This window comes from Corylus avellana, chromosome ca3 (genome assembly GCF_901000735.1).
Source record: "Corylus avellana chromosome ca3, CavTom2PMs-1.0".
Classification (NCBI taxonomy): Eukaryota; Viridiplantae; Streptophyta; class Magnoliopsida; order Fagales; family Betulaceae; genus Corylus; species Corylus avellana.
In genome coordinates, this window is record NC_081543.1 from 9443319 (window position 1) to 9453733 (window position 10415).

A 10415-nucleotide genomic window follows, 5' to 3' on the forward strand; every position below is an offset into this window, starting at 1 on the left:
CTGTTTGCTAAGGAATATTGCAAGTGAATTTTATTGCTTGGTATCTTTATGAAAGAATTTGGTAGGTTTAATTTTCTCCATCTCAGGTTCTAGAGGGGCTGAGCTTCTTACTATATAGGATTTCCTTACAAATTGTTTTGTTCATTATGTCTTTTCCTTTCTACTTATTATTCTGTGGTTTAATGTATATCCCCAAATTTTCTGTAAATCTTCATGTATCTAGTATTTATATAACACAAAGACACCAATATAACCCACTCTACTCAAATATATAATTTCTTTTTCATGTTTATCATACTCAACCAGAACCAACAGATTTGAATCAATCTAAACTAATTTATTTGATGTTTAACTAAATAACAATATACATGGTAATGATAAGAATACAAGAGATTCATAATAGTACACAAACACAAGTTAAATGCATTCTCGCATCAGTACTGAAAGAATTTGAGAAGCACTGACTTGGTTAACTTACCAAAACAGTGTGTAGAGTTCTCATTTATAACCAAAATTCTACGGAGTTCTCATTACTTGCACCATAGATCTTCATGGGTAGTACCATAAACCGAAATCAGCAACTATAACACCTCCTCATCACAAATTATTCACAAATCAATTCCCATCAAACACTAAGGTTATGTTTGGCAATGGAATGGATTTAGGAAGTGGATCGGTACTGTAGCAGATTTGATTGATGTGAGAGAAAAAAGTAAGAATATTTTGTATAAAAAAGTGAAAAAATTTGTTTTGTAGTGATTTTTTTATTTGAATAGTAATAAAAAATGATTGATTTGATGTAAAAAGTAAGAATATTAGAGTTAATTTTGAGAGAAAAAGTGTAAATTTTTTTTTTTTGGGTTTTGGGTCATGTGTCCTCTTTCCAGTCCGGCCTCTTGCCAAACATAACCTAAGTTTTTACTCAATACTCCGTGGGGTTTCGGTTTCTCACTACCAATTTTCCAACATCCACCAAAATCCTCTTCTGGGTATACGAACAAGAGTCTTAACCTACTAATTTTTCATTAATTGAAACAAAATATAGAGAAGATGCAAGTTCTTGAGAGAGGAAATCAATGTATACCGTAACGGAGGATAAGAGTCACGAATAGAAAAGAGAATTTTTCCTAAAATCAACCAAAACATTCTATGGGTTTATTTTTTATTTTTTTTTCCTCTTAATGCATGTTGTTGTTACCGTGCACAATAATTGATGAACAATATAGAAACGAAAAGAGAGAGAGAGAGAGTCAAAACACAGATTTAACGTGGTTCGGCAATTTTCCTACATCCACAGATAGGTGGCTGTATTTTTTACACTTAATGATTCAGGGTTACAGCATATTGGGAAACTTCACTAAGGACCCCCAAACTTCCACACGTTTTGAAATACCCCCCCTGAACTTCAAAATCTCTCAATTTAGTCCCATGAACTTTCAATTGCTCTCAATTTGGACCCTTCCGTTAATTTTAGCCGTTAAAAATTCAAAAAAAGACCAAAATATCCCTGATTTTTGTTTTTTTTTTTTTTAATAAAAAACGTTTTAGAAGTTGAAATTTTATATAAAAGTCAGGGGTATAAACGTCATGTGACGTTTAAAATCTAACGGAGGGGTCCAAATTGAAAGCAATTGAAAGTTCAATGGACTAAATTAAGAGATTTTGAAGTTCAGGGGGGGTATTTCAAAACGGGTGGAAGTTTGGGGGTCCTTAGTGAAGTTTCCCCTAATAAAAAATTATTGATTTAATGTAAAAAGTAAGAATGTTATAATTAATTTTGAAAGAAAAAGTGTAAATTTTTTTTTTTTGGGTTTTGGGTCATGTGTCCTCTTTCCAGTCCGGCCTTTTGCCAAACATAACCTAAGCTTTTACTCAATACTCGGTAGGGTTTCGGTTTCTCACTACCAATTTTCCAACATCCACCAAAATCCTCTTCTGGGTATACGAACAAGAGTCTTAACCTACTAATTTTTCATTAATTGAAACAAAATATAGAGAAGATGCAAGTTCTTGAGAGAGGAAATCAATGTATACCGTAAGAGAGGATAAGAGTCACGAATAGAAAAGAGAATTTTTCCTAAAATCAACCAAAACATTCTATGGGTTTATTTTTTATTTTTTTTTTCCTCTTAATGCATGTTGTTGTTACCGTGCACAATAATTGATGAACAATATAAAAACGAAAAGAGAGAGAGAGTCGAAACACAGATTTAACGTGGTTTGGCAATTTTCCTACATCCACAGATAGGTGGCTGTATTTTTTACGCTTAATGATTCAGGGTTACATCATACTTATATATAGGAAAAACCCTAAACCCTACTTGTACTGACGTATTAAGAAAATCCTCAAAATCTGTGTTTTGACACTGCCTATCTAGAAGTTGTTCAAGACAAAAAAAAATGGTGTGTTGTTTTGGATGAAGAAGTGCAATCACAAGGTTATGAGGTGGAAGGTAAGGAGATGAAAGTGTACCAGTTAACAAAGGCTCTTTATGACTTAAAGCAAGCACCAAGGGCTTGGTATGATCGAATTAATGGTCATTTTGAGCAACATGGGTACCAAAGGAGTGAAAGTGAGCCAACCTTGTACGTCAAACCAAGAAGGGCTAGTGAGGTACTTATTGTGTGTCTTTATGTAGATGATCTTATTTATACCGGTAATTGTGTTGCCAAGGTAACTCATTTTAAGATTTTTGGTTGCATTGCCTATGTTCATGTTCCTTCTCAAAAGAGGCACAAACTTGTAGATAATAGTGTGAAGTGCATATTTATGAGTTATAGCATGGATACTAAAGGATATCGATGTTATGATCCTCTCACAAAAAAACTAATTGTTAGTCATGATGTTTTGTTTGATGAGAAAAATGCTTGGAATTGGAATGAGCAACAACATTTTCCTTTGACAATCCAAGAGGATGATAACTTGGTGGATGAGATAGTGGAGCATGAAGGTGAAAGCTACCCATCTAATCCTTCAAGTCCTTTCACACCTAGAAACAGCCCATCTAGCTCTTCAGGTTCTTCATCTTTCTCTTCACCTGAACCACCACCAAGAAAGGTGATTGAAGGACTTGAGAAAGATATATGAGCAGGGTGAAAGATGTCATTTTACACAGGTAAATGAGCCAAGAAACTTTCTAGAAGCTGTTCAAGACAAAAAATGGTGTGTTGCTATGGATGAAGAAATTACAGCTTTGGAGAAAAACAAGACATGTGAGCTTGTGGATTTGCCAAATGGAAGAGAAGTTGTTGGGTTGAAGTGGATCTACAAGATTAAGTACAAATCAGATGGCACCATTCAGAAGTACAAGGCTCGACTAGTTGCAAAAGGTTACATGCAGCATGAAGGTATTGATTTTGAAAAAACTTTTGCTCCAGTAGCTAGATTTGATACCATTAGAATAGTTTTAGCTGTAGCCGCTAACCATAAATGGAGTGTCTATCAATTTGATGTCAAATCAGCATTTTTAAATGGTGTTTTGGATGAAGAAGTGTTTGTGCAGCAACAACAAGGTTATGAGGCGGAAGGTAAGGAGATGAAAGTGTACCGGTTAACAAAGGCTCTTTATGGCTTAAAGCAAGCACCAAGGGCCTGGTATGATCGAATTAATGGTCATTTTGAGCAACATGGGTACCAAAGGAGGGAAAGTGAGCCAACCTTGTATGTCAAAACAAGAAGGGCTAGTGAGGTACTTATTGTGTGTCTTTATATAGATGATCTTATTTACACCAGTAATTGTGTTACTTTCGTGGAGGAATTCAAAAGAATTATGATAAGTGAGTTTGAAATGACGGATCTTGGCTTGATGAGTTATTTTCTTAGGTTGGAAGTGAAGCAATGTGATGAAGGAATTTATATGTCTCAAAAGAAGTATGCAAGTGATCTTCTTGGGAAGTTTGGAATGCATGAGTGCAACCCAATGACGACCCCTATGAATACCAATCAGAAATTCAGTTTGAATGATGGAGAAGAAAAGGTTGATGCTGGTGATTATCGAAGTTTTGTTGGAAGTTTGTTGTATTTAACAAACAGTAGGCCAGATATAATGTATACTACAAGTTTTTTGTCAAGATTCATGCAAAGTCCGAGCAAGCTTCTGATGTAGACCGAAGTGTATGGGACTTCATGAAGAAGACGGGAATGGATAAGTGTGTGAAGACGCCCCAGAAGATGGCGACACGATCTCAGACTCGCGCAGCAAAAGTAGTCCCTGGAACTACGATCGATCGCACCCTGATTGCGATCAAGTGCAGTTCCCCTGTTTTGGAGAATGGAGTTCCTGGAACTGCGACCGATGGCCCCTGTTTCGGCGATCGATCGCATGATTGAGCGCACCTCGTCTCTGGAAGTGCGATCGATCGCAAGTTTACCTGCGATCGAGCGCACTCCGGGCGCCTATGTTACTTTTCCGCATTTATTTCGCTGTAAAACGATTTTCTTTCCTTGTTTTGTTGGGATTAGGGTTTTGAAAGTCCATATTCCGTATTTTAGTAGTATTAGGAGTATTGGAGGCTATAAATACATGCTTATAGCCTCTAGCAAACTTAGTTTATGATTGTTATTTGGTTTTATCAATAAGAATACTCAGAGTTGAGTTTCTTCATTACTTTTTCTTAAATTCATAGATAGCATCTATTGATTTGAGAAGGTTTCTTTGATTCTTGTGATAGTCTCACAATCTTAGGAATAATTATCCCTTCTACTTGCTGTTTCTCTTGTTCATTACTATCCATCGTTGCATCAGTTGGTATCAGAGCCCAAGTTTCTTTCCATGGCACCAAACACAAGAGGAGGAAGGGGTAACCGCTATGCAAATTTGGAGAACGTGTATGAACATGAAGAATCAGTTCGTGGAGAACAAGCGGCGGCACAATGGTAACTTATGGAGGACACAATTGCAGAATTGAGGGCGCAACTTGCAGCCGCCAATATTCGATTGGCCAATCTGGAGTTCCACCGTGAGCGTCGCCACCAACCCTCACCGCCCGGCTCGGAAGGGGAAGACGAACAAGGTATGGAGAATGAAGCTGGGAACCCTTTTGCAGGGCACCGAGTACATGGCCACCAACCTCGTGTACAAGCCCATGCCAATCGATGGGAGAGCGATTTCAAACTCAATATTCCACAATTCCACGGGGGTCTTCAACCCGAGGAATTTTTGGATTGGGTAGCGGCAATTGGAGAGATTCTTGATTTCAAGGGGGTGCCCGAAGATCAACGAGTTTCTTTGGTAGCAACCAAGTTCCGAGGGAGAGCAGCGGCATGGTGGCAACAATTGAAGCAATCAAGAGAGCAGCAAGGCAAGAAGAAAATCGACAGGTGGGAGAAACTGTTGAAGCATATGCGACCGGCCTTTTTACCATACAATTATACCCGAACCATGTATCAAAAGCTGCAAAATTTGAGCCAAGGTTCAAAGTCCGTGAATGAATATACAGAAGAATTTTACAAGTACCTCACTCGGGTGGATCTAGCCGAAACAAACGACCAATTAGTGTCACGCTACATTGGAGGTGTACGCCAACAAATTCAGGATTCCCTCAACCTCTTTGATCCCTCTAATGTGTCCGAAGCCCACCAAAGAGCACTATTGCTAGAGAGGACAGCATCTAGAGGGTCCTTTGGAGGATTTGGTCGAGGACCCGAGGGCAGCACAAACCGGTCAAGTGGGCCTTTCACGGCGTGCACAACCACTACCACCCCAAACCAAGGCCGTACCCCAACCACCATGGGGTCACCGCCCCTAGTTGCAACATCCAATGGGCCTAAATGTTTCAAGTGTGGCGAACCGGGCCACCGCATGGCGGATTGTCGCAAAGGGGAAAAGTATGGTAAGGGGTTACTCATCGACTCGGGAGATGCCTTTGAAGAGCAGGGCGATGAGGATGAGCACGAAGCACTCTTTGACGACTATGGTGACGTGGAAGAGGAATTTGTTACCGGAGATAACAACCCTCTATTAATGCTTAGGACGGTGTGTTTTACACCTCGGAAGGTGGAGAGCGACGATAGCCAGCGCCATAATTTGTTTAAGACAACATGTACAATTAGGGGCAAAGGGTGCAAGCTTGTCATTGATGGGGCAGTTGTGAGAACATAGTAGAGGAGGAAGCGGTCCGAAAATTGGGTCTTGGGACGGAGCAACACCCTACACCATATCGTTTGGAGTGGCTTAAGAAAGGAAACGAGGTAATAGTATCCAAACGTTGCCTTGTGAATTTTTCAATTGGAAATAAGTATAAAGATGAAACATGGTGTGATGTGGTGGCCATGGATACATGCCCTTTATTACTCGGACAGCCATGGCAATATGATCGGAATGCTCATCATGACGGGAGGAAGAACACCTACAGTTTTTTGGTGGATAATGTCAAACTTACTCTCCTTCCAAACCCGAAAGAAGATTCCAAACCTTCAAAAGGGGCAGGTCAAACATTGCTAGCTAAGCATGAGTTCATTAAGGAGATGCTCGATTCGGATTGTGTGTATCTATGATATGGCAAGGAGTGTGGTTCTACAAAGGTAGTTCCGGCTGCGGTCACGAGTTTGGTAGAAGAATTTTCCGATGTGTTCCCGGTTGAGTTACTCACAGAGCTTCCACCCTTTCAGGACATTCAACATCAAATCAACTTGGTGCCCGGTTCTAGTCTTCCCAACCGCCCACATTACCGCATGAGTCCCAAGGAGCATGAAAAAATGAGGTTCCATGTGGAAGAACTTCTCGTCAAAGGGCATATTCAGGAGAGCTTAAGCCCATGTGCAGTCCCCGCCTTACTCACGCCTAAGAAGGATGGAACATGGAGGATGTGCGTAGATAGCCGAGCCATCAATAAAATCACCAAGAGGTACCGATTTCTTATCCCTCGTTTGGATGACTTATTGGATCAATTGAGTGGGGCAAGGGTTTTCACAAAGCTAGATTTAAAGAGTGGGTACCACCAAATTCGGGTGCGGGTTGGTGATGAATGGAAGACCGCGTTCAAAACGCGCAAAAGGCTCTATGAATGGTTGGTGATGCCGTTTGGGTTGTCCAATGCTCCTAGCACCTTCATGAGGGTGATGAACCAAGCATTCCGCCCCGTCATCGAGAAGTTTGTAGTTGTCTACTTTGATGACATCCTCATTTATAGCTCCACCGCGGAAGAACACATTCGACATATACGGAAGGTCCTCGATGTGTTGCGCAGAGAAAAATTTTATGCGGCACCGGCTAAGTGTTCTTTCATGACTGACTCAGTTCTTTTCCTTGGTTACGTGGTATCCAAAGATGGGTTGGCGGTGGATGAGTCAAAGGTTGCAGCAGTTCGGGATTGGCCTCTCCCAACGACACTACATGAGGTATGTAGCTTCCATGGGTTAGTCTCTTTTTATCGGCGTTTTATTCAGAATTTTAGTACCATCTTGGCGCCTCTTACGGAGTGTATGAAGGCGGGAAAATTTGTGTGGAGTGACGCTGCAACTCACGCCTTCGAGTTGATCAAGGTAAAATTGACGACAACTCCATTACTAGTCCTTCTGAACTTTGACTTACCCTTTGAGTTATATTGTGATGCCTCAAAGATCGGCATTGGGGCGGTACTCAGCCAAAGGGGCAAGTCTGTGGCTTATTTCAATGAGAAATTGAAGAATGCACAACTTAATTATAGCACATATGATATTGAATTTTATGCATTGGTGCAAGCACTGAAACATTGGAGCTCATACCTCGCCTACAACGACTTCATCTTGTATTCGGACCATGAGGCCCTCAAACACCTTCATAGTCAAGATAAGTTGTCATCCCGACATGCTAAATGGGCCGCCTTTGTCCAACAATTCTCATTTACAATCAAGCACAAGTCGGGAACTTTGAACAAAGTGGCCGATGCCCTCAGCCGAAAATCATCTCTGTTGACCACCTTGAGTTCGGAGGTAATAGGCTTTGACTTATTGAAAGACTCTTTGTCTATTGATCCGTTTTTTGGTCCTATTATTGGAAAGGTCTCCTCAGGGGTAAGAGATGACTTTGGTTTGTACAATGGGTTCCTTTTCAAAGGTATTCAACTGTGCATTCCTGAGGGTAGCCTGCGATTGAAGATTATCCAAGAACGCCATAATGAGGGGCACATGGGGCGAGATAAAACACTACAACTGATGGCGGACCAGTTCTATTGGCCGAGCATGAGGAAAGAGGTGGAAAGATTGGTCAAAAATTGCCGAATTTGTCACGTGTCCAAGGGGTCGGCTACCAATGCTAGCTTGTATATGCCCCTTCCCATTCCAGAGGGGCCGTGGACCAATGTGAGCATGGACTTCGTGTTGGGCTTACCAAAGACCCAAAGAGGTAACGAATCTATCTTTGTGGTTGTTGATCGATTCTCTAAAATGGTGCATTTCATTGCTTGTAAAAAGACAGCCGATGCGGTACATGTGGCACAATTGTATTTTTGAGAGGTCTACCGCCTACATAGGCTACCATTGTCCATTGTTTCTGACCAAGACACACGGTTCCTTAGCCACTTTTGGCAATGTTTGTGGCAATTGTCTTATACTAAGCTTGACTTCAGCAGCACCTACCATCCACAAACAGATGGGCAAACAGAGGTAGTCAACCGCTCACTGGGAGCCTTACTTCAGAGCTTGGTAGGGGAGCACCTCAAGTTGTGGGACCAGAAATTGTTCCAAGCCGAGTTCGCCTACAACCGTTCCACTAACCGGAGTATCGGCCTTAGCCCATTCACCATCATTTATGGAGTAATCCTCGTGCCCCATTGGATTTGGCGCCTATTCCAGATTTGAAGCGACCTCATGGTAAGGCCGAAGATTTCGTAGCCCAGATCAAAGAGGGTCACAAGTTCACCATTCAAAATTTACAAGCCTCCACAGCAAAGTATAAGGCGGATGCGGATAAGAAGCGCCGGGCTGTAGAATTTGAGGAGGGAGATTTTGTGTGGGCAGTGTTGACTAAAGATAGGTTTCCGGTGGGAGAATACAACAAGTTGGCGGCTCGCAAGATTGGTCCGGTCGAGGTTGTCGAGAAAATCAATTCAAATGCTTATCGCTTGAAGTTGCCTAGCCATATTAAGACGTCTGATGTCTTTAATGTCAAACACCTTGTCCCATTCACTGAAGATTCTTCGGACGAGGATGCGAATTCGAGGGCGAATTCTCTCCAACCTAGGGAGGATGATGTAGACCGAAGTGTATGGGACTTCATGAAGAAGACGGGAATGGATAAGTGTGTGAAGACGCCCCAAAAGATGGTGACACGATCTCAGACTCGCGCAGCAAAAGAAGTAGTCCCTGGAACTGCGATCGATCGCACCTTGATTGCGATCGAGCGCAATTCCCCTGTTTTGGAGAATGGAGATCCTGGAACTGGGACTGATGGCCCCTGTTTCGGCGATCGATCGCATGATTGAGCGCACCTCGTCTCTGGAAGTGCGATCGATCGCAAGTTTACCTGCGATCAAGCACACTCGGGGCACCTATGTTACTTTTCTGCATTTATTTCGCTGTAAAACGACTTTCTTTCCTTGTTTTGTTGGGATTAGGGTTTTGAAAGTCCCTATTCCGTATTTTAGTAGTATTAGGAGTATTGGAGGCTATAAATACATGCTTATAGCCTCTAGCAAACTTAGTTTATGATTGTTATTTGGTTTTCTCAATAAGAATACTCAAAGTTGAGTTTCTTCATTACTTTTCCTTAAATTCATAGATAGCATCTATTGATTTGAGAAGGTTTCTTTGATTCTTGTGATAGTCTCACAATCTTAGGAATAATCATCCCTTTTACTTGCTGTTTTTCTTGTTCATTACTATCCATCGCTGCATCAGCTTCATTATGGTGCTGCCAAAAGGGTGTTGAGATATGTGAAGGGGACGTGCTCCTACGGTCTTTTGTATACTAACGCTAACAATTTGAAATTGTGTGATTTTTCTGATAGTGATTGGGCAGGTTCATTGGATGATCGTAGAAGTACAACGGGGTACGTCTTCAATCTTGGTTCAGGTGCAATTGCTTGGAGCTCAAAAAAACAACCATCTACTGCATTGTCATCTTCTAAAGCTAAGCATATTGATGTAACTTCAACAGCTTGTCAAGCTGTTTGGCTAAGGAGAATATTAGAAGACATGAAGCAACATCAACAATAAGCTACAATTATTCATTGTGACAACCAGTCCACCATTGCAATGACAAAGAACCCGATGTATCACAAATGTACAAGACATATATACAAGGCATCATTTTATCAGAGAATTGGTTAGCAAAGAAAGCATCAAGATTTTATACTGTGCTACAAATGAGCAACTTGTGGATATATTCACAAAGCCCGTTCCTTCAGATAAATTCTTTTATTTTAGAGAATTGTTAGGAGTTTTAAACATTATGCATGAAGGGGGAGTGTTAGAAATAATGCAAAATGTGTTCCTA